The sequence below is a fragment of the Vulpes vulpes genome, chromosome 14, assembly GCF_048418805.1.
Source record: "Vulpes vulpes isolate BD-2025 chromosome 14, VulVul3, whole genome shotgun sequence".
NCBI lineage: Eukaryota > Metazoa > Chordata > Mammalia > Carnivora > Canidae > Vulpes > Vulpes vulpes.
The window spans coordinates 45,293,673-45,319,310 of NC_132793.1; the positions used below are offsets into that span (position 1 = coordinate 45,293,673).

Genomic DNA, 25,638 nt, shown 5'->3' on the forward strand with positions numbered 1-25,638 from the left:
TTAGGGAATCATGTCTTTGTAAATTTCTGATAGTTAATGGAAAATCCATACACAGACTGTGCAAGTACAGCGATGTGGTACAGTGATCTTTTTGTAACTAACAAAAAGAGAACCTTGAAATAGCAAGTGTTGGAGATGATGTGGAGAAAAGGGAACCCTGGGGATCCTTGGGTGGCTCAGCGGTTTGGAGCCTGGCTTCGGCCCAGGGCGTGGTCCTGGAGTCCCTGTATCGAGTCCCACATCAGGCTCCCTGCGTGGAGCCTGCTTCTCCCTCTGCCTGTGTCTCTGCCTCTGTCTCTCTCTCTCTCTCTGTCTCTCATGAATAAATAAAGAAACTTTTTTTAAAAATTAAAAAAAAGAACAAAAGAAAAGGGAACCCTCATGGACTCTTGGTGAGAGTGTAAATTGGTGCAGCCACTGTGGGGAATGGAGGTTCCTCAAAAAATTAAAAATAGAAATACCATGTGATCCATTGATTCCACCACTGGGCTTTTACCCAGAGAAAATGAAAATACCAATTCAAAAAATTATATGCCTTACTGTGTTTATTGCAGCATTATTTACAATAGCTAAGATATAGAAGCAATTCAAGTGTCCATCCATACATGAATGGATAAAGAACATGTGACATATATAATTTTATATACATGTAATTGAATATGACTCAGTCATAAGAGAGAAATCTTGTCATTTGTGACAAAATGGATGGGCCTAGAGGGTATTATGCTAAGTGAAATAAGTCAGAAACAGACAAATACCCTGTGATTTTAGTTATTTGTGAAATCTAATAAACAAACAAAAAAGCAGAAATATATCCATAAATACAAAGAACAAACTAGTAAAAGGGAGCAGGGGTGGAGGACAGAATGGGTAGAATGGGAGAAGGGGAATGGAAGGTACAAGCTTCCAGAGAAAAAAAAGAACCTTGCTTTAAATGTCATTTATTAAATATACCTTTATTTCAGGGAACTTTCTAAAAATTTCACACATATTTACTTATTGAATATAACAACCCCATGGGTATTGCTATTCTCACCTTCAAGATGAGGACAACTTTTCACACGTCTAACAGAGTTTTCAAATGTGCTCAAGGTCACAAGGCTAATGACAGAGGGAGAATTTATTTGTATGTTTTTGTATATTTTTTATTGGAGTTCGATTTGCCAACATATAGTATAACACCCAGTGCTCATCCCGTCAAGTGCCCCCCTCAGAGCCTGTCACCCAGTCACCCCAACCCCCCCGCCCACCTCCCTTTCCACTACCCCTTGTTCATTTCCCAGAGTTAGGAGTCTCTCATGTTTCGTCACCCTCTCTGATTTTTCCAGAGGGAGAATTTAAACCCAAGTGTGACCCATGGCAGAATCCATGCTCTATGTGCCTCTCTTAGAGCCGACATCCATTACGCATTTCCAGGAACCCAGTAAAATGCATTTTCTGCACGCTAGCAGAACATCAATGCACAAAGAGCTACTACTCATGAAAATGTGTCTCACCTATCATCTTTTACACATCTGATATCTTTAGCCATGAGGTGGGCTGCAGCAAGCCTACTTTGACTGACATGATAAAGTTTTGATCCAAAAGGGCAATTCAGGGCATTTAATAAAAAAGCAGGTGGAGGTTGCAGGGAGAACATGTTCTGGGAGCTATAGAAATCCCCCCACTGGTCACTAGGAGCAACAGAGGAAGTCTTGTCAGTCTTCTGCACTCATAGTCATCCCAGTTGTCTGTTGATCTTCCCTTAGTAATTCTGTTAAAAGAAAACAACAACTCTTAATTCACTTCCCGTGAACATTATAGGCCAGGTTTTCCGCAGGCTTATTCTGCCTTTGAAGAACTAGTGACAAAGGGCCCAGTTATAGTGTAGGAGACTGAATCTCAGAGACCGGAGAGTGTCCATTCACTGACTGCAAATCCACAAAAACATGTGCAAGAGTTCTGGAATCTTCCTTCTCTCATGTTTCTGTTTTTTTCCTGTTGTCCATGAGAATGCTAGCCACCTTCTAATGTCTCGGGCAATGCATTATTTTGAATGTCTCCTGGACAACTGGCCTGGCTGAAAATAAAGGAGACCACTTGTCCATCATGACCTCTCCTCTCCTCAATTCTTTCATTCGGCATCAGTGGGCTCTAATTTTCCAGCACATTCCAGCTGCCCCAGTTTCTTCTGTTGAGAGAGAAACACTTCTCTTATCAGTTAATTTATCACTAAGACATCAAGGATTCAAATTCCTACCCTTCTCTTCCCACTCCACCTCCACCTGCATTCTAAAAAGGCAAAGTTTGACACAAGGGAATCATCATGGTGGAGGAGGTAGTGTTTGGGAAGGGAAAGTCTTCCAGGTGATCCATTCCAGTCACAAACATGGCCATTGCCACATGTGGATGTGTGTGTCTCCTAAGCCTCACTTAGGTGCAGAGGATTTCAAAATTATTTGATTTTCAGAGCATATAGTTGAGGACTCTAGATAAATCTACTAGAAATAAGTTCTACTGATCTAGATCTTAACCCAGGGGCATATGCATGCTAGTCATTCCTTCCACCCATCCCTTACTTCTATGCCCCTTACTTGGTTTTTGTACAGATACACACCATCTTGGAAATCTAACATGCATTTTCCGCCCTCAAAGAGCCAACAGTAGGTAGCAACAAAGCGTTACAAGATAACAAATGACTAAGGACAAAATAAGAAGTGTGTAATAAGATATGTCCATGGAGTTCAGATGGGGCCAGAAGAGAGCAGTGGGCTAGTGTGACAGCAAAGGCTTTCTGGATAAAGGATTTGAGTAGGTGCATAAGGGGTGGGCAGGCACAATGGACAGCACCCTCATTAAGCCACTGACAGTCCCTCCTATTCTTTTTGCACAGGTGCAGCTCCTCCCACCAAGAGGAGGAATCCAATGCCCTATTGACTTGGACAGACCTTGTGATCTGCTCCAACCAATAGAATGACATTTTGAGACTTCTGGCTGCACAGGCCTTCAAAAGACCAGCAACTTCCACTTCTTCCCTCATGAAGCCCAGCTGCCATCCTATAAGGAGGTTCTGGCTGGGCCACTGAATGATTAGCAGCCACACAAAGAGAGGCCCTTGAAGGTAAGAGGCCATCGTGGTAGCTCCACGGGAATAGGCCCAGCTGACACTCCGTGGAGAAGTGCCTAGCAAGTCCTGCCTGAATTCCTGACTCATGGAATTGTGAAAAATAATAAGTTGTAGTTTTAAGCTGCCAAGTTCCAGGGTAATCGGTTAAGCAGTAAAGATAAAGGGGAGTACACCAGTAATGAGATGCTTTCCCATGAAGGGATGGCACAAGTAAAAGGAAAATGTTGCTCATGGTATTTAGGGTGCCCTAAATCAAGTAAACCAATCTGGCTAGAGCAGGCATTTCAGATTAGCAACTAGAAAAACAGATTGATAAACTGAGTCTGGATAATTTTAATGTAGAAAGAGGAGCTTCAAGACCATTCGCCGATGCCTTCTGTAGCAGATGCGGTCAGTGTCCTACCAGTAAATCCTTGCCTTTCAACTCCAGTGTCTACCAGCTCAATATACAACCACCAGCCCCTGTGTTGCATTGCCTGGATGCTTTTTTTGGGTCTCGGAAGCCCATTCTGCCTTTGCAACAGGCCAAAAGTGCTGAGGAAATAATGCCTGTGAAAAGTAACCCTCAGCTAGCGATTGATGGGAGTTGGTGTATAAATACTCCAGCTCAGGGGGACTTACTCTAAGACACATTCTACGTTGTTTCCCAGAGTTACCTCAATAGAATTAAATCCCAGTTGCCCACCACGGTAATTTGCTTTTAAGTGCACTTTAATGGCTGTCTTCCCTTTCCTGTCTGTCAACCCCACTCCTCAACTGGCATTTCCTCAGACCACTTCCCAATAAACTGCTTGCTTGGGGGGAAGCCCAAACTAAGATACAGTTTTACAGTTAAGAAAAATGAAGCCAGGATGTGGATTACTTTGGGTAGATGCTGTAACAAAATGAACGAAAATATGTGGTTTTTCAAACAGAATAGACCTTTATTTCTCTCCATGTTAACAGTCCAGGGTGAAAGTAGACTCTGCTCCAGGGAGTCATCTTGTGAACCCAGGTCATTGGGGGAGCTTTGTCATAGTCCACATGTGGCTGCCATTAGCATCATTCCCAGCCAGCTAGAAGGAACAGGAAGGTGCAGGTATGAGACAATTAACTCCATCACTTCTGCTTGCATTCCACTGTTAAGAACTTAGTCAACCGCAAGGGAGGCTGGGAAATGTAGTCCAGCTGGGCAGGTGGGTGCCTAGCAAGAAGAAAATTATAAATGGGTGGTGAGAAGTGGCAGACAGGAGTCCCTGACACAGGGAGATCAGGTGGTTTCCTAACTGCACACAGCTGGTTAGTGGACAAATAAGCCTTCTCCCCACCACTATTTCCTTCTACCCCTACGTTGATTCCAATCACGCTATGGCAGGTCTCAAATATGAGTCTGATATTCTGCAGGATCCATCTCCTCTCACAGAGTCAACAAAGCAGAATAAGTCCTTGGAATCCCTCTGAAGTTCAGTCTATACTAGGCTGCTGGATTGAACTTTCTGGCCAGAGCAAAATGGCACAGGAAGTCCACAGTCTCCACTGCCTACGACCCTCTCTTTCAAGCAGAGCCAGCCAGACTTACTTACACTTAACCCACGTTGCCCCTTAGTATGTATTTGCAAATAATAATAATAATGGCCATCTTCCGCAACTTCACTTTACTGCCATACCCCAGAACAGTGTCTTAAAAACCATCCACATCTGATGATGTATGAATGGTGCCCCTGGAGTAAGGTAAAGCTCAACCTGTCTATTGTAATCATAATTCCTGGAAGGAATGGAAAGAAAGAACCATGAGGCTGGTTGACATCCATGATCAGAGACATTTTACAGTCGTCTTTGAGGAATCAGGACTTGTTTGGCTTGCAATTATCCACAGGCATATAAGTGCTGCAATTATCCACAGGCATATAAGTGCTGAAGGTCTTTTCCTTTTTTTTTTTTTTAAGATTTTATTTATTTATTCATGAGAGACACACACAGAGAGAGAGAGAGAGAGAGAGAGTGAGAGGCAGAGACACAGGCAGAAGGAGAAGCAGGCTCCATGCAAGGAGCCTGATGTGGGACGGGACTCGATCCCGGGTCTCCAGGATCAGGCCCTGGGCTGAAGGCAACACTAAACCGCTGAACCACCCGGACTGCCCCTGAAGGTCTTTTCTTTTGAACCCAGTAACAACACCCAGCACAGCTTATTTAAACACTGAAAGAGAAGAAAATGGGAGGAGACAGGTTTATCTAAGTGAATCCTGTTCATAACTTTTACATGCTAACCTATATTTTTAAAACTCAGTTTTTTAGTGGATTTGTGTTTAAGCTGGCCATATGTGTAGAAATGGCCTTTTTTTGTTTTGTTTTGTGAGCAATCAGAATCATTTATTCTCTCAAGTAAATTGAAAGAATTTGTTTATTGGGAGAATTTCTATAATGGCTCTGCACTGTTTTTTCCTCTCACATTAAAAAAAAAAAGTTTTTTTTTTCTTGATGAAGATAGCACTTTTTAAAATCATTATTGTGGGGACATCTGGGTGGCTCAGTCAGTTAAGGCCTGTCTTCAGCTCAAGTCATGATCCCAGGATCCTGGGATCCTGCTTGGGGCTCCCTGCTCAACAGGGAGCCTGCTTCTCCCTCGACCTCTGCCGCTCCCCCTGCTTGTGCTCTCTGGCTCTCTCTATGTGTCAAATAAATAAATACAATCTTTTTTTAAAATTTTTATTTATTTATGATAGTCAGAGAGAGAGAGAGAGAGAGAGGCAGAGACACAGGCAGAGGGAGAAGCAGGCTCCATGCACCGGGAGCCCAACGTGGGATTCGATCCCGGGTCTCCAGGATGGCGCCCTGGGCCAAAGGCAGGCGCTAAACCGCTGTACCACCCAGGGATCCCTTTTTTTTTTTTTTTTTAAAGATTGTATTCACTTATTCATGAGAGACACAGAGAGAGAGAGGAGAGACAGAGGCAGAGAGAGAAGCAGACTCCATGCAGGGAGCCTGATATGGGATTCGCTCCCGGGACTTCGGGATCACGCCCTGAGCTGAAGGCAGATGCTCAACCACTGAGCCACCCAGGTGCCCCAATAAATAAAATCTTTTAAAAAGATCATTATTGTGCTTCTTGTCCATTCTGCAATTTTTCACGAGAGAAGGCTTATTTCTTTTACAATTAGGATGAAAATAGCAACGGTATGTGTCATTTAAGTTACTGAATATCACCTACTACTATAGTTGCAATATTTTTACTACAAGTGTACATGAGTAGCAGTTACCTTTGATTTGAACTCTACAAAGTAAAGTGATACTCCAAATTTTTTTTCCAACAATTTCCGGTTATGTTCAGCAAACCTCCCTCCAAATGCAGAATTCAGTCTAATTTAGGAAACTGTGCTGAAAATATGTGTCTAATCACCAAAAAGCTGAGCATTTATCAGGATAATCCTTCGAAACTCATCAACTTTAATGGTATCCAGACGGCTTTTCTGGAGAGGGCTCATTAGTTAAAAGAAAAAAAGAAAGAAAGAAAGAAAATTCAAAATTTCAATATTGTGTGGCTTTACTTACATCGTCAAAAACATAATCAGAGTTTCCTGCCTTCTTCTTTAATAGCCATTTTCTGCCCATACACTGCCTTGAAAAATAGTCAAACAAATGTAAAGAAGATAAATATCAAGCATAAAGGAACTACCGCCAAAGGGGATAGGTTGTGTGCATAAAAATGAGTAACATCAGTACTGCAGATTAAGAAACTGAATATGTTGGTGTTTAAAATTGGAATGGCTCCCAATTGAATTGATAATGTTCCATTTAAGAAAAGAAATGTTTCCAAATCACTCCGCTGACTGGAAGTCTGAATCAAAGTCAGAAATTAATAAGAAGATGCAGACAGAGACCCCTAATCACAAATAATAGAAACGATTTGTATGCTTTAAAAGACTGCAAGGCCCAGGGGAAAAAACCTAATGAAATGCAAGAAGAAAATGTTTTAAAAAAAAAAGAAAAAAAGAGAAAGAAATGAATGTGCTTGTTTGAAATGCTATTGTTGTATTCTTGTGACACCATGACTTGTTTTCTGGACAAGTAATTCTTCAATAGAACCAGGCAAGAATTGTATTCATTGTAAAGTTGTATATTTAGACCTATAGTCTAAAGGGCTTGCCTGTATTTAAAGCTCAGTGCTACCCCAGGCTCATTACAGTTTAAGACCAAGCTCGATCATATTGCTGCTTGGACACTACTCAGAACTTCAGGGTACTTTTCAGCGGCTTTAAGTACTTAGATTGTCAGCATTGTAGGAAATAGAAAACATATTGAATGGGTGAGGTGTGTACATCAAACACATAGGAATGTATAGACAGAGATAAGGATCCCAGTCAAACATCCTGTTATAGTGAAGTCAGTGCAGAACAATTCCAGGGTAAACACAGACTTGTAGTGAAAAGACCTGCAATGCACAGGTTGCAAAAATTAGAGCAGTCTGAGTCTCATTCAAGATCAAATGGTTCTCTTCTAGACTTAATGTCAGGAATAGGGTTCTGCCATGGGTGGCAGAAAGATAGAGGAACATAATCCCAGCCATGAAATCTTCAGCATAGAGACAGAAATGGCAAAGGAAAAGTGTCTAAATTCATGTCTGTTATGACAACTGTATGGCATCATTGTACAAGTGCTTCCTTCCTAACTGAGGCCAACTCAACATTTGGCTGGCCTACTTGTGCTTTGTGGGAAGTTGGTATCAGGATGGGGGCCAAGGTAGGATGGAGGAAGTGTGGTCAGGAGGAGAAATGGGACAAGTCAGTTAAGGACTATTAGCAACCTAAATAATTCACCTCTGCTTTCTGGTAATTCAATTTGCCTTTTATGTATTTATTTTTGGAATAAATAATACCTGCATAAAGGGAAAAATTGAAAGTACAAGAAGTAATGGAGTGAAAAGTTAGTCTCCCTCTCTCCCACCTACCATGTTCCCCTTCCGGTAGGTATTTGCAAACCTAAATGCAGCCAATCAATTTCAATCCACGATGTTTAATAAAGCAGACCCCTACCTCAAGCCCTCCCCAACACCCATGTCTTCTTCCCTTCAAGCAGTTCTTTACTCAGAACCCCTGTCCCAGCAGGTCTATTAATCTCAGGGTCTTTGATACACGACCTGGAGACACCGTGATGACCCGGGCATTTTTCTTTTCTTTCTTTCTTTCTTTCTTTCTTTCTTTCTTTCTTTCTTTCTTTCTTTTTTTTTTTAAAGGGGTAGGGTTATTACTTAATGATAATGACTCATTGTACATATTGTCGTCTGCTGATATTTAAGAGATAAGAAGACATTTGTCTCGGCGGACGTCTGAGGCCTCCGGAGGACGCTGGGAAACCCTGCCAAAACGTTTCCAAACTGAATAGTCATTGGGCTGCCAGATAATTCAGAAACTATTTGTATGAGCTGTTTATCAAATTATTAACCGCACAGATGTTGTTTGGCTGAAGAGCAGCTGAATCCCCTCTCTGGCAGCCGCGGAGACAAAGGTCTCCAGGAATAATTGGAGATGTGCATGGAATATTAAATTAATTTACTGTTCTTAATTCTTATGCAAATTTTGACCTCCGATGGCGCCTATCAATTACCCTGCGCGCAGTGAAAGCTAAGGCGACAGGTTTCTTTTCTTCTCTTTGCTTTTTTTTTTTTTTTAAGAACTCGAAAAAGGAAATATTTGCAATAAGCAAATAGGAGCACCGCGTAACTGGAATTATTTAATTGAATCTCCAAGTTTTCAGGGATGTCCATAGAGGATAAAACCCCAGGACGCAGGGGAGTGAAGGGGTGCGGAAGGCGGAGGAATTTGTTGGTGGATAGTGCACCTGCGGGCGGCGGAAAACTACAGCAATCAGCAGGGACCAGTGATGGCAAATAGCGCGTTGGCCTGCGGGCGGGCGTGGGCCTCGGTCATCCCGAGAGCCGAGCGGTAGCGCCCGGGTCCTTCGCCGTCGGCGACTCGGTCTAGGCCACCCCGGGTCAGCGCCTTTGCGCTGCTTTCCTCGCCCGCAACCTGTAAGGTCTCCTAATCTCCGGCATCCCTTTTACTTATCTTTTAAGGGTTTTAACCTCTTTTACAACCCCTCCCCATCCTCCAAAAAACAAAAAATTCTTTGATTGAAAAAACAAACCACAGAGCTGAGCGCTCATGTTCAACTCCGACGGAAATCCCGGGTGGGCCAAAATGCGATTGTCTCGTGCGTGGAGAGGTGACACCGACTCTTTTCTCAGAATTGAGCGAACGCCCGGGCTTTGTCTGCGCTGGTGGCTTAAACTCTGTGCGGTTTCTACGCCCCGGTGGTGGGTTGTAAAACTGGGGTCTCTGAGTCTTTCATCATCCTTTTAATAAGGAAAACCAGAATGGGCGCATAATGTCATCAGCCCCGGCTCGACCTCGCCGGGACCTCGGCAGCCCGACGACGTCGCCAGCGGCCCCCGGCGCAGTCACGACGCGCCGCCTTTCAGCTCCTCGCGGCCCCCACAAAAGCCAGACAACAATATCAATTAATCATGCAGCCTGCAAACAAGGAGATTTATCCCGCGACAAACAGCCCCACCGAGAGCCGCTGAATGGGTGTGATTAGCATGTGAAAAGGCGAGCAAAACTCCGCGGTTCAACAGCTAAAGAGCAATTTGATGGGGCTGGGACGGGGAAATTACTTGATTAGCGTCCACCGGAGGAGAGCACGGTAACTGCCCCTCGGCCGGGAATCCGACAGGGGAACAAAACGCGCTGGTAAACTCGGCGGCGTGGAGGGGGAGCGGGCGAAGGAGGGTGGCGCGGGCGCCTGCACCGCAGAGTCGAGATCGGAGAGGGGGCGCGCATCGCGAGCAGAGGGACTGACGTTCTAGCCCCGGCCAGAGCCCGAGGCCGAAGCCTGCAGGAGCGGCGACAACTGGCTCTCGCGGCCCTCGCCTAGGGCTCCCGGGCTGGCACAGGGCGGACACGAGGCTCCCCACCCCGCGCTAGAGGCCGACCGTGAACGCGCTGCTCTAGTCGGAAAGACAGAGAGGGGCGTGAGGAGGGAAAGGCCCACCCGCGCGGCCCCGAGAGTCCCCTTCGGGGACCCCAAGGCGCAGCCAGCGCCGCCGCAGCCTCGCCTGCCCTAGGGCTCCAGCACCGGGTCAGAGTCTCGGTGCGAGGCGCGGCGGCTCCTCTCGTAGCTCTGCGGTCCCATTCTCGCCCGCAGAGAAGGTTGGAGCTGGTCATGACGTGTTTTCCGGCTCCTCCGAATTCCATCGTCCTGTTCCGTCTCCTCGAAATCGGCGGCGTTCGGGCTTCGGGCTTGGCGTTCAACAAGAAAAGGGTTTCTTGGCTGCGCCGCCACGGGGAGGCAGTGGGAAGCTGGGAGAGAACTCCCTGAAGGCGAGGGGTTGCGGCGCCAGCGCCTGGGGTAGGGACCTGGATGGAGCAGGCGCCGGGGCTCTCCCTGGTCTCGGCTGGGAGCCCCAGGCCTGTCCCGGATCCAGACTCTCCGGGCCGAGCTGGAGGCTAGGAGGCAGCGCTTGGCGGCCTCGTCCCAGGCCCGGAGGGCAGCTTCAGAGGCCCCGAGGCACAGCCCGGCCCAGGGTTTGGTTTGAGCAAGCACACGGGGCTCGGGGACTGCGCTTTTATTTGCTGGGGAGAAGAGCGAAGGGAGGATACACTACAGGGTAGAGCGGCTGGTCCGCAGGGCAAGGCCAGGTGGAAGGTGCGGGCACCCTCAGACCCCCCATGCACCCCGTCTGCTGCGGCGCCGGCACCTTCTCCTCCACCGCGGACACTGCCCGGGAGCTAAAGCTTGCGTCAAACCCCACAAGAGGAATTTAGTAGTTCTCGCTCGACGCGCCTGTAACCTTCCCTCTAGACACAGACTCACAACCCCTGCTCCCTGGCTCCTCCCAGTGCCAGGGAAGGGAAAGGCTCCCACCCAGTCCCCAGAGGCCCAAACTCCCCCCGGGGCTCCGGATCCACTAACGGGTCCTTCCGGCTCACGCTCGGAATCGGGATGCACAGGTGAGTCCCCGGGGATGCACCTGAGGGAGAATCTAATTTGGCCTTCGCGAAGCCCATTTTCACAAATGTAACGAAGACTTAAAAAGATTTGCCGTCAAGGCCCCGGCGGTCTTAAATTCACCCAGCCCCTTGGCATAAATAAAACAAGCACCAAGGAGTCACATTTTGTTTTACATAAAGGGTGTGTGTGTGTGGAACGTCCCCATCGAGATGAACAATTGTCACCCAGTTGAACAGTGTCTATAAAACCACAGTTCGTGGCCGATTTCAAAAAAGCTGCTTTCTGCGATGTCTCTGGCGGCGGACCTGCCGGGAATTCGAGTTCGTCACTTTCCCTTTCTCCTTCGCCGCCCCTCTCTCCCTCTGGACTACTCGCTGAAGCCACGGTGAGGCTCCCTCGTCTTCCTGTCCCCAGCCAGACCCCTTGAGTCATAGTTCCCGGCTGGGCACGGGTGCTGAGGTCAGGCGGGCGCGGGGTGGGAGGGGGGAGCGCGATGTGCGGCCCGCAGGTCTGCAGCGCGCACAGGTGAGCAGGGCACGGCGACGGCGGCCCGCGAAAGGTGGGATCCCAGGACCCGACTGCAAACCTCAGACCTTCGGCTATCTCCAAACACCAAAGCCCTGCAGGCAGCGCGGCTGCACCCACGGAAATCTGTGCCCGGCGCACCCGCCACCTCCCTCTGCTCGTCAATAATTTAGCGGTGTGTCCCGAAGTGCTTTCTCCGGGCAGCCAGGGCTGTACATTTTAATCCCAAAGCCAAGAGGTTGAACCATCTCTAAATTGGCGGGCGGAGGGGGCGGTGGCAGGAAACCGGGTGGCTAAATGCCTTTGCCTGCGGGGTGGCAGAGCTGCTCCCACCAATAGCGACAGCTCGGGGCTGGCTTTGTAGTTATTTTTACAAGTTCTGCCCGGTGCCCATCAAGTCGCCCTGAAAAGCAAAAGAGGCCGCTGCAATTTATTCCAATGGGCGGTTTTTAAGAAGCTGGCAATTTGAACCGGCTGGGTGTTATTTAGTGCAATATGAAATCAAATGATCCTATTTCTCAAATAACAGTGTCTGTGAGGAGAAGTGAATCCTCTGAAAGGGTAATTGTCTGCTGATAGTGTTTTCCATTATACCCGATCTGGCCTAAATGGTGTTCGGCAGCGGGGCTGAGAGCGAGGGGTGAAATCAATGCGAGAACTCGCCCTCGGGAGGCAGGAAAAAGGGAGCACCGCTGGCGTCCTGGCAGGTTGAATGAACAATGCCACCCAGTGCGCCGCCGATTTCGACGTCATTTTGCAGGTGTCCGACATCATTAGGAGTGATCTTGTGGATGAAGGAAAACTAACTCTTCCTCCTTTTGCAACTTTGGGAATCGTTAGAAATTGGAGCCAGCCCTTGCCTTCACAGTATCCTAGAGTTCTTTAGGCAGACTACAGATTGACAAGAGTCTGGGAAACAAAACCTAGGTCGGCGCCCTCCTCATCACAACATATTCCTATTGTGAAGCGGAGTCTCTCCTTCCAAAGACACACTTCTGTCTAGGACTTTCCCAGTCTGATTTCTGGAAGCCAAATTTAAGTCCTGGGAAAGGTATTGTGTCCAAGAGGTGTCTGTTATTGACACAGATGGTAGCACTTTTTGGAGGAAAAAGTTGGCCCTTGAGCTTTCAAAATGTCTTCTGTGGGCCCAGCCACTGTTTCTGGTGGAAACCAGATAAAGGGAAGCGGTTTGTGTCTAAGAAAGGCACAGAGACGAGCAAAGTTAAGGAATGTTTTAAGAACAAGGACAGTGCAACACACTCTCCCACATGGCTTTGAGGCCTGTCAGTACCCAAGGTTCAATGCCAGCATGCACGCTGGTGAGGTCCCAGGCCATCTCTCTGCAGAATTATTCCTAGATACAGAGGCGGTGGCGGGCAGCATCCTTGTATAGGAAACCTTTTTACTTATTATTCAGACACCTTGAGGGGGTAGTCTCCTCCTTAGAGCCTGCGGGCCTAGACAGGGAGGAGTTGGGCCAGAACAAAGCCCCTGGGCTCAAGGCACTTCCAAGGGCACAGCCAGGCTAAGGCCCGGAGAGGGTTTCTGGGTGTGTTACCTCCACCCCACTCCACCGCACCCTTCAAACTTTTTTTCCTAAGGAGCATTTTGTGTGTTCTGGATATCCTGAGTTTGTAGGTACAGCCTATCTACACCCTTTGCTAATTTGGGGTATTTAATGCTAAACCTCCTAGAACAGATTTGTGGTTTGTTTCTGCTCAGGCTGTTTCGTTTCATAGTCTCTTTGGATGTATGTGTGTGTGTGTGTGTGTGTGTGTGTGTGTGTAGTATAGATATTACATATAGAATGGATATATATTTAAGTATATATAGTATAATATATATACTTAATATATATATATATATATATATATATATATATCCCATACTGCGACCTTTGTTTACGAGTCTATTTGGTTCTTAATGATTTCCCCCCTTGCATGGTGCTACTTGCAAAATTTTAAAGAAGCCAAGGAAGGGTGGTGATTTCTGCATATCCGAGAAACCCGGCCTAGGAAGCTTCTACCCCTTTCTTGGAGGGAGGTTCTCCCACCGCACCTGGAGCCTACAGCACCGACACCAGGCGCGCCATCCCTGGAGCTCTCCCGGGCCCTCCAGTAGAAGGGCGGCAGGTAGCCTGGGTTCAGCCTGCAGCACCCCCTCCAGGATTCATTGCCGGGCTGAACACCCAGCCGGCACAGGTTCTCCTGCCGGCCGGGGGCATGGCTTGGACGCCCCACCACCCTCCGGAGCCCCGATCCAGCGTTTTCATTTCTCACCCTCCTGCTCCTGGTCTGAACAGCCCGGGCTGTTTCCTAGGGTCTTCTGGGGACATCCTCGCCCCTCCAGGGCCTGCCCTCCCTGTCGAGGACCGCGCGCCCTGACGCCCCAGGGGCTTCTCCCACCAATCCTGCCGCCCTCCGCGCACACTGGGCGCCTCCCTCGCGGAGGAACTGCGGGCGGCCTCCCGGCTACCCCGCGGGCCCGCGCGGGGCGCCCCGTTCGCCTCCAAACCTGCGCTCGCACTTCCCGAGGAGGCGGTGGCCACGCCGAGCCTGCCGGCCATTCCTTTAGGAGAAGGGAGTGTCAGCAAGGAGTCCCTGCAGAACCCCAAAGGGGCTCGGATCGGATCGCGTGCCTCCTCCCAGGCGGTCGGGCTGGGAACCCGGGGACTGGCGGCGTCCGCTGTCCGCAGGCTTCGGCTCCTTGGTGCTTTCTACTCCGTCTCTCCTCCAGACGTGCCCAGACCCTAGGCTGGCGCGGACCCCGGCCGGCGCGGGACAGGGCTGGGGCCGCGGCTGCCAAGGAGAAGGGGCTTTGGGGCCGCAAGCCCACCGCCAGTCCTCGCCTGCAGGGAAAGCCTCTCCAAGGCCACGCGCGGGGTCGGGGACCGGACCCCTCTTCCCAAGGACGTGGGTTAAGACGGATCCTTCCCCGCCTGGGGCCAGTCGCCCGTCCCCTCCGCGCCTCCGCCGGGAGAACCGCCGCCCGCCCAGCTCCTCCGCTCAGCCCCGAGCTGCCCCGGCCGGGGCTCCGACTCCGGCTCTCCAAGCCGCCTTCCCCCCGGACCCTCACCCCGCCGCCCTCCCGTCCGAGGCCTACTGACCTGGGAAGCCGCGCCCGCCGCGGGCCGATGCCGGGCGCTGAGCGCAGGAGCAGCGCGGTTCACAGTCCGGGGGACCCGCAGGCTCCGCCGCGACGGCCGCGGCGGGCGAGGACTCCGAGCTCCCCTCCCCCACGCCTTATAATTTAATCACACGCGATATTAAATTATCAAGCCGCTCATTAATCGTCACACGAGTTCCTGGGACTCAGCACGCCGCCGCGGTTTTGACAGCCCAAACCCATTCGCGGGGTCGGGGTGTGTCTGGGTCTGGGGCGGGGGGGCTGTCGAAGCGCTCTCCAGACACCCTGAGCGCCCACGCGGGCTGACGGGGCCTCTCGCCTGGAAGAAGATCAGGACAAGAGCAGGCTGGGCTTCCGAGTTTGGCTGAGGGTTTGTTAAAAGCTCTAAGGCAACCCTCCGGGCTCCTTTTCTTAATATTTGGATTTTGATCACGATGATTAAGACACCCGGCAGCCGATCAATCAACAGCATCTTAATTTGCAGTTTTTCTGGACGGTGAATTTGACCTGAATCTGTGCATCTTCATTACCTACTGTGGACGGTGTGAAATTAATGTGTTTGAAATACAGATGAAATCAGATCACTGAAGTCATTTCAAAGGATAACTTTTCCCCCAACTCAAAGAGGCTTTTTCTTGCTTTTTGCATACTGTAGAGTCAAGAAAGGAAAATGTTTTTTTTATTCAATCCTTAATTTGAGGCTTTCTCTTTAAAAATAATTATGCATTTCACTCTAAAGTCTTAGAAACGGCTTTTATTTCGTAGGTTTTATTTCCCCTTTCCCTATGTATATTAGGTGGATCTTTTAAAAATGAATACACCGATTAAATGGAAGTTTGTAGTAATTGATTCTGTACGATGAAGAAGCAAGTGCTCATAAAAAGTTGTCTTAGTGACACAAAAAAGGCTAATTAGTTCTCAGTATTCAGAATGTAACACACCAGCAGAACAATAAACAAAAGAAATACCTACTGCTTTGGAGGGGCTAATGTAGATATGAATCTGTCAACCAACATATATATATATATATTTTTTTTTAAATATCCAGTTTGAAATTAGTCTTTGAGAGAAATGTAATTCCCAAATTAAGTCTTTACCCACCTTAGCAGAAGCAAAAGCTAGTGTGTAGCAAGAAAAGGCCAGTTCCTGTAGGAAGTAACTATGGCTTTAGTTAAGTTGAAAGTTTTCTTTTTTTTTTTTTGAAAGTAAAGTTTTCTAAACAAATAGTAGACAAAATCAAACTATTTCCCTTAAAATATATAACATAAAAGTATATGTCAAATCAAAGTAAATTTTAAATTCTTAGCACCTAAATTGCATTTTACCTTTTCAATCAGAAAAGTGTGATCAATTTACAAAATGTGATCAATAAGTACATAATCCTGACCTTGTGGTTACGTTTTATCACAGAACATTATCGATATTATTAGTGGTGTCCAAGACCATTCTTGAGATATTCTCTCTTCTATTCATTTGTTGTCCGTATTTTTCTACTCTACTAACACAGAGACATAGGTATCAAAAACTCAAAACACACACACAGCTAGGTGAATTTCATAAATCCTAAAGAAGCTAGTTGGGGGGGGGGGTGACTATATAATATGTGAAGTTTTCTTTTTTAAATAAACCAGTGGAGAAAAAAAACATGACTATCTTTATCCAGGCAGTTCATGCCTATGTATGTTCTGCAATGATAGGAACATTTGTTGTTCGGATGGAGAGGTCACTTTCTATCCCGGGGGCCCTTTCTTGTTAAAGTGGGCCACTGGCAACTGTCTGCTAAAAGTCATAGCTGAAGACCCTGTTTTAAAACCAGAGGCTTTCAACTTAACCTGAGTATCCAGTGTGGAATGATGGATTAGGTAATCGTCTACTTCTCAAATGTAGGGTGTGGATCAAGGCTACATGAGAAGCTTGAAGAAAATTTAAAATGTAATATTTTGTTGAATGAGCCATCAAATTTGAGAAAAATTGAGTTATTCCATTCATTTACTTGCTTTTGCAGTCATCATTCGTTTGACTCTTACAGGAATGCTGGAGGTATGACTGTAGAATAGTAATGTAATCTTTCCTGCTCATGCTTGAGAAAATTACACAATATATTCATGGTACAGGACAATAAGTGAGAACCCACATTCCTTGACTCCTAGTCCAGTGCTCTTTCCAAGTAACATTTGTTTAATATAGTTAACATACACTTCAAATTTCTCTTTTGTGAGCCTTCCCCCATCACTCAATAAAATCAAGCACTTGATTATTCTGAAACTCTTTCAGAATGTAACAAATATCAGGCCTACTCTTGACTGGGGGTCAGCTTAGCCCCTAGTTTTAGGTCTGACCTTGGACACGTTACTCTATATACCTTCAGCTGGGTTCTCCCAGAAGCTGACCTTGAGACAAAGACTTGAGGCTAAGTAAATTTTTTGGGAAGTGATCTCAGGAAGCAACACAGTAGAGGAAGCCAAGAAAAGAAATAGTGAGAGGAAGGCAGGGCAACCCGGGTGGCTCAGCGGTTTAGCACCACCTTCAGCCCAGGGCCTGATCCTGGAGACCTGGGATCAGGATCGAGTCCCACATCAGGCTCCCTGCATGGAGTCTGCTTCTCCCTCTGCCTGTCTCTGTCTCTCTCTATCTGTGTGTCTCTCGTGAATAAATAAATAAAATCTTAAAAAAAAAAAAAAAAAGAAAAAGAAAGAAAGAAAGAAAGAAAGAAAGAAAGAAAGAAAGAAAGAAAGAAAGAAAGGCAGCAATAAAGAGTGAATTATCAAGAGAGTTACCATTGTCTCCAACTGAACCAAATCTTGCTACAGGAGCTCTGGGAAGCAAGGGAATTGTAGTATCCAACTCTTGTCCATTGTTGTTTGAGAACTGCAAGGGGTGGATGTTAATTTCCCATAGCTGCAGCCCCATCTCACAAGAAGCACAGCAGACCCTGGTCACCTGAGAAAACCCCAAGGCAAAGAGTTGCAGGTGCGAGTAGCTGGATGGCTGGCCAGTGTACATGGAAATGGTGGGAGCCATTATATTTTCCAAAAATGTCCACAACTAAATCCCCTAGCCCATATGTTTTGTAGTGCGGCCTTGCCACTCTCTCAATAAAAAGATGTAATCTATTTCTCTACCCTCTTGAGTCTGAGTGAGCCTGCTTTGACCAATAGAACATAGTGCAGGTAATGCTGTCCTCGCTCCAGGTAGAGGCGTTAACTGGGCTAGCAGCCTGTATTTCCTATTTCTTGGAAGGTTGGCTTCTAGGGCACTCCTTCTCAGAACCCAGCCACTATGCTGAGAGAATTCCAAACCAACAGGAGGGATTAGGTTGGATGGTCCGGAGCCTGAGCTGAGCTTCCAGCTGATGGCCAGCACTAACCACCAGCCATGGGGGAGAATGATCTTGGATATTAGCTCAACAGAGACTTCAGAAGACATATAACTCTATAACCATATGATGGTTGGATTTTATGTGTCAACTCAGCTAGGCTATGGTATCTGTTATTTTATCTAACACTAATCTAGATGTTGCTGTGAAGATATTTCATAGATGTAGTTAACATTTAAAATTAGTCAACTTTACATAATGAGATTATCCTCAAATATGTGAGTGGGCCTCATCTAAACATGAAGGCCTTTTTTAAGAGAAAGCTGAAGTTACGAAATCCTGCCTCAAGACTGCTGCACCAATTCCTGCCTAAATTTCCAGCCAATTCCTTAAAAAAACAGATTCTTAAAAATATACGTATGTAATAATAATATACAATAAATAAATGATAATATATTACAAATACATAATATTAATTCATATTTATGTTTATATTTATCAATATAATTAATATATTATATTGATTATTATAATTATATATTGTGATATAATAGTATTTATATATTTGTCATATATGATATAATTTATAATATATAATACAATTTAAATAATGATTATTCTTATAACTAGAATTATTTATATTGATATGATATATTAATATATAATGTTTATAAATTATATAAATTATAAAATCAACTACATACATAAATATATAATATATAAGTACATATATATATTATATAAATGGTTCTGTTTCTTTGGAGAGCCCTGACGGATAGAGACTCCAGGCAAGAACCATCCAGCTGAGCCCAATCACTCTTCAGAACCAGGAAGTTGGGATCCCTGGGTGGCGCAGCAGTTTGGCGCCTGCCTTTGGCCCAGGGCGCGATCCTGGAGACCCATGATCGAATCCCACGTCGGGCTCCCGGTGCATGGAGCCTGCTTCTCCCTCTGCCTATGTCTCTGCCTCTCTCTCTCTCCCTCTCTCTGTGTGACTATCATAAATAAAAAAAAAAAATTTTTTTAAAGATTAAAAAAAAATTAAAAAAAAAAAGAACCAGGAAGTTAATAAAAAATCATTTATCATGCAACAATAGATAATCAGAACAGGAACTGACACTGTCTACTATATTCTGGTTCTCTGGGTCTGAGTTTCATCATTTCTGCAGTGAATATCTACTCCTACATTTATCTTTCAGGTCTTTTCAAAATTTGTTCTTCTTAAATTCCTGAGACTCATTAGTGAGATGGAATATTTTGCTGTCATTATATCGATAATGCATAATTTACTAATTCTGAGGCAAGGAAAATTTGAAACATTTAATAAAAAATGAAATAAGTAATATGGACTAATTATTGAATTATAAAAACTGTGGGACCTAAGGAGGTTATAGAATTGGTTAAATAGTTGGTCAATTAAGGTGAAAGAGGCTTTATTCTGCTTTCTCTATAAAGTTGCTTAAGTAAACTTTATTTCTGTGGTTTTATGATGAGGGAGATTTTATCTGATGGCTTCTGTAATACAGAATATTGACCTCACCTATGAGCTTTCTACAGAACAAGAGGTCATCAATTTGTCAATGATGTGGCCAAAATAATCTAGAAATGTAATTGAATATCTTCATAGAAGTAACATGAGGTCTGATTATTCTCCTACTCTTGGAATGCCAGGTGCATTTTCTGAGATTTGGGAAGTCATGGGAACTCTGTATTTCTCTTCTATTGTGATAGCAGATAGTTCTTTCCCTATCTATCCTTTTATTTCTCAAAAATAATGATGTCACAATTTTCCAACATGTTCATTAGAAATTTATTGCTATAGAGAGAATCAGCTTTGAAATATTCAAGGAAGCTTAAAAAGGTAAATAATTTAGGGAGTGTTGGAGAAGGAATCTCAGGTTGGATTGAAAATGGGAAGTGATAGAGAACCTTGACTGTGTTCTAGGGCTTTCTGACAATATTTCAACATCTGGTTGGCCTGAGGCCCTCTTTTCATTTCACATTGTCACTTCTAGACCACTTTCTATATAAAATTGATTCCATTGATTTACAGTTTCTGCTTGATGATGTAGAGAGCTGGAAAGAGTGTTGTTCCCAATCTTACAACAAAACCCCAGAATATCAGCAAATATATAATCAGCAAATTAGAAAGTCATTTTCTTAAATGCATTGGAGTTGCCATTGTCACAAGCAACCAACTGGCCCAGGACTCAGGCTCAGGATGAGACTGGCTCATGCTCAATCCACTCCACCTTCCAGCTTCTGAGTACATCCAACAAGTCCCTCTACCCAAATCATGTGGGGGCAGCTGAACAGTTTCTTTTTAAGCAAGATTACTGCAGCCCTATAGTAAGTCTTAAAATCAGTCTTCTCCAACTTTCTTCTTTTGTTTTTGTTTTTTTTTTAATTTTTTTTAACTTTCTTCTTTTGTAAAGTTGTTTTGCATCTTTTAGGTTCTTTGCATGTCCATATGAATTCTAGAAATGGCTTGTCAATTTCTACCAAAAAAAAAAAAAAAAAAAAGGTCTGCTGGGATTTTGATTGGAATTCCATTGAATCTATAGATCAGTTTGGGGAGAACTGACATCTTAATAGTGTAATAGTGTTGAGTCTCCTGACCTAAGGTTTTCTCCATTTACTTGTCTTCTTCTTCTTTCTTTCTTTCTTTCTTTTTTTTTTTTTTTAAGATTTTATTTATTTAGAGAGAGAGGCAAAGACATAGGCAGAGGGAGAAGCAGGCTCCTCGCAGGGAGCCAGATGTGGGACTTCATCCTGGTCCCGGGATCCAAAGGCAGACACTCAACTGCTGAGCCACCCAGGCATCCCAATTACTTAGGTCTTCTTTAATTTCTCTCAGTGATATTCACAGTTTTCACTGTATAAAATATCCATATCTTTTGTCAGATTTATCTCTAAGTATAGCATTTTTTATGCTATTATAAATGTATTTTTTAAAAATTTCAATTTTCTCGTTGCTTGCTGCTGGTTATATACAGCATGGACTTTTAAAATATATTGATCTTTTATCCTTGAACCTTAATAATCTCACTCATTAGTTCTTAGCAAGCCAATAGAAACCAGAGGTCAGCCATAGTGTGGTGTCCCTGCTCCCTTTAGCCAGTTTAGAGGACATTTGTTACATAGATGACCATGGGTTGACCTCTATTTCTCTATGTGCTATGGGATTTTTTTTTTGAAGATTTTATTTATTTATTCATGAGACACACACACACACACACACACACACACACACACACAGAGGCAGAGGGAGAAGCAGGCTTCACACAGGGAGCCTGATGTGGGATTCCATCTGGGGATTCCAGGGTCATGCCCTGAGCCAAAGGCAGCTGAGCCAAAGGCATCCCCTGAGCCAAAGGCAGTTCAACCATTGAGCCACCCAGGTGTCCCTGCTGTGGGATTGAACAAGAAAGTCATCATCTCCGAGCCTCAGGATAATAATGCTTATCTTGCCAGGATCTTGATGGTATGTTAAAGGCCCACCCAGAGCAAACACTCAGTACATCCCTAATATTCTAAGTCCTGTATGAAAATTTCTTTCTTCTTTGTTTTTATTTAAGATTATTTATTTATTTATTTATTTATTTATTTATTTATTTATTTATTTATCTATCTATCTATCTAAGGGAGTGTGCAAGCAGGGGGGCGGGAAGAGGGAGAGAGAGAATCTGGAGCAGACTGCATGGAACCCCACTCGGGCTTAGGGCTCGATCTCAAGACTGTGAGATCATGACCTGAATGTAAACCAAGAGTTGGTCACTTAACCAACTGAGGCACCCAGGAGCATAGCCCTGTATGGAAATTTCTTTTGCACCCCCAAGTGCCCTCACCACTTAGGCCCAGAGTAAGCACTCAAAAAGTCCTTACTTGCTGTGCTACCATAAGATACTCCATTAAGGAACCAAAGGCTAGGTTCTTAGCTAATGTATATGCTGTTTCTAAACAAAGCAGATTCTGTCCAGGCCCATTCTTCCCCTTGGTGTCCTGGAAGTGACCTTCATAGTCTCTGTACAGCCAAAGATCACTTTGCCTGCAGGTGTGTTTTGGTCCTGGGCTGACTTGGAAAATGTGTAGAAGATGGGAAACACTAGGAGCAGCCTTCCATCAGTGTGTAATAGGAGTAGGTAGGCAATAAAAATCCTACTTCCTCATCCCTCAATCAGATGATTCTGTTCTATGTAGTCGCTGAGGTGTCCCAGTTGCATTGGGTCATAGTTGCCCATAGCAGTAACCGCTCATTAAGGCACTTCATGTCGTTTCCTTTCCTTCCCTGTCTCACACCCTCTCTTTCTCAACTGCTTCCTGGGATCACCCCCTAAACAAACCAATTGTGTATTAATTAATTAATTAATTAATCCCTTGCCTTGAGATCTGCTTCATTTAACAAATGATCAAGCTAGTTAGTAGCAGAGCTAGAGTTAGAACTTCAGTCTTCTGGCTCCAGATTATGTCCTTTAGACTTACTCAATAGGGCAGTATACACTTGAAACAGTGATGATACAACATTGAGCAGCATGTACTTGGGTACTAACTAACAATGCTGGACAGACTCTGCCATGCTTGTCTCTTAAGGCTATTATTACAAAGTAATAGATCTGACTCTTAGGTAGTTTCAAGCAGCAACAGAAACAGCGATTGAAGGTGGGGCTCAGGTATAGATCACTAAGGCCAAGAAAGGTTAAGTTTTCTAAGAAAATGGAGTAGAAGTGGTATGGGGTATTAAAAAATGTCTATGGAAATTGGAGAAAGGGGCCTTAAAGTGGTAGAGCACATCTGTAAATATGACTAAATGATGTAAGTTTCAAAAGCATGGCACATATACACATCTGATGAATGACCCACTCACTCATAGTGCTACAGTGGAACGGCACTGTGGTGTACCAGAAAGATGCCTATCTCTATGATACTATAAAGCCAATTTAAAAAAAAGTAAATAGTAACTGCATTGTGTCACCAATGTCATTATCATAGTATATGAAATAAAACAAGTCCACTGGATGAGGACTGATTAAATTATTTGATGTAATATCTGTAAAATGAAACATTGTATAACTATTTAAAAAGAATAGGATGGATCTACAGCTCTCCATATCCTAATATGGAAAGATCTCCAAGATACATTAAGCAAAAATGCAAGATGCTGAAGAGTGTAAAGAATAACACCATTTATATTTTAAAAGATATAATAGCTATATAGATAAAAAATATATAGATATACATATAGACATGTGTGTAGAATAACTCAGGATGTCTAATTTATTTTTCATTTTTAATTTTTTTAGAAAAGTGTTTTTTTTTTTTTTTAGATTTTATTTATTTATTCATGAGAGAGAGAGAGAGGCAGAGAGACAGACAGAGGGAGAAGCAGGTTCCATGCAGGGAGCCTGATGTGGGACTTGATCCCAAGACTCCAGGATCATGTCCTGGGCCAAAGGCAGGCACTAAACCACTGAGCCACCCAGGGATTCCCAGGATGTCTAATTTAAAACATGGCAATTGGTTGCCTCTGGGAAAAGAAACAGAAAGGTCTGGTGGCAGGGATATTTTCACTGTATATCTTTTCAGTTGAATTTTGCATGACATATTGCTTTAAAAAATAATGAAATATGAGAACTCTTTTGGAAGCCAACTGCAGCAGAATGTAGTTAAATCATTGAATGATGCAGGACCATGTGGAAAGAGAGGTTCCGCCCATAGCTATACCAAAGCCCAGATATAAGAGTGAAGCCGTCTTGGACAGTTGAGCCTCAGCTGAGCTCCTGGTTGAATGCAGCCTAATATGCAACCCAGATCACCCAGCTGAGCCCAGCCAAGTCACAGATGCATGGTGAATAATAAGTCATTTTTCTTTGAAAACACTAAAATGCACACACACGGAAAAAGAAAGAAATATAGGAGAAGAAAAAAAAAAAAGAAATTGTTGAGTGCAAAAGAGTGACTTTCCAAAGTAGAATTCTAAGGTAAGTACGAGACACCTTTTAGCTCACTTTCATTGCTGCTAAGCAATAGCAAGTAATTAACTGTGTACACAATACCAGTCCTGAATGAGGGCATTCTACAGTAGGGATCCAGTGATACAGTAGAAATCACATAGATTTAAGACTTCAGCAATCTCCTTAACCCCAGACCCTCGATGAAATAGTGATGATAACATACACTTTGCAGAGCTCTTGTGAGGCTTGAAGAAGATTCCCAAAGATGATCCTCGGCTAGAAGACAGTGGGTGTGTAATAGTCATTGGCTTCTTCAACCATTGCTGTCCACCTCAGCTGTATCAAGTTACTTGATGCTGCATTACAAATAATCCCAAAACGTAATGGCTTAAAATAACAAGGATCATTTATTATCTCATGGTTTCTGTGGACCAGGATTCAAGAGCAGCTTGGCTGGCCAGTTCTCTCTAGCAGATGTTGTCTAGAGCTGCAGTCATCAGGAGGTTAGACTGGGCTAGAGAACCCACTCTCACCCATTTGCATGGCCACTAAGTACTGCCTGTTAACAGGAAGCTTCAGTTACTCGCCCAGTGGCTCCTTTCCAAGGATCACTCAGGTGTCCTCACAATACTGTTTACCTGAAAAAGAGAGCCATCCTTGAATATCATCACCATCATAGAAGTTAGCCTCAATTCAATGTAGGAGTATACTATACAAGGGCATGAATTCTTGGTGGAAAGGAACACTGAGGGGCTGCTATGAGTTGAGTTGTGACCCCCCGCCATTCATATGTTGAAGTCATAAGCCCCAGTATCTCAGAATGTAACTTTATTTGGAGATAAACTCTTTAAAGAGGTAATTTTTAAAAAATTTTATTTATTCATGAGATACACACACACAGAGGCAGAGACATAGGCAGAGGGAGAAGCAGGCTCCATGCAGGGAGCCTGATATGGGACTCAATCCCAGGACTTCAGGACCATGCCCTGGGCCAAAGGCAGATGCTCTATCCCTGAGCCACCCAGGCATCCCTTTAAAAAGGTAATTAAATCAAAAAGAGGTCTGTGGGGTGGGACTAATCCAATATAGCTGGTGTTCTTATAAAAGAGATTAAGACATATGCAGGTACAGAGAAAAGACCACATGGAGACATGGGGAGAAGGTGGCCATCTGCAAGCCAAGGAGAGAGGCCTCAGAAGAAACCAACCCTGACGGAACCTTGGTCTTGGGCTTTCCACCTCCAGACTGTGAGATGATAAATTCCTGTTGTTGAAGCCATCTATTTGTGGAACTTTGTTACAGCAGCCCCAGCAAACTAATGCAAGGGTCATTGTGGAAGCTAACTTCCATATTGACCATCCTGTTGCATTTAAGAAATAACAGCTTCCTCAGACACGAGGATACATATTGCATAATTCTATTTATTTTTTAAAAGATTTTATTTATTCATGAAAGATGCACAGAGAGAGGCAGAGACATAGGGAGAGGGAAGAGAAGCAGGCTCCCCGTAGGGAGCCTGACAGGGAACTCAATCCCAGGACCCTGGAATCATGACTGAGGCCAAAAGCAGATTCTCAACCACTGAGCCATTCAGACGCCCTGTATAATTCTGTTTATATGAAATTTTC

The 25,638-nt window shown here is 44.7% G+C and overlaps 1 long non-coding RNA gene across 2 annotated transcripts; it reads right to left on the reverse strand.

The window, feature by feature from the left end:
- Positions 1-530: 530 nt before the first annotated feature.
- Positions 531-13,451, reverse strand: LOC140595406 (uncharacterized). 2 transcript variants are annotated; one of them, XR_011996992.1, is made up of 3 exons: positions 9,227-13,451; positions 4,028-4,289; positions 531-1,753 (listed from the first exon to the last, which is right to left on the reverse strand). It is a non-coding gene; the product is annotated as an uncharacterized lncRNA (long non-coding RNA). The 2 variants fall into 2 exon arrangements; XR_011996991.1 differs by lacking the exon at positions 9,227-13,451 and adding an exon at positions 6,343-9,220.
- Between the last annotated feature and the right edge of the window lie 12,187 nt (positions 13,452-25,638).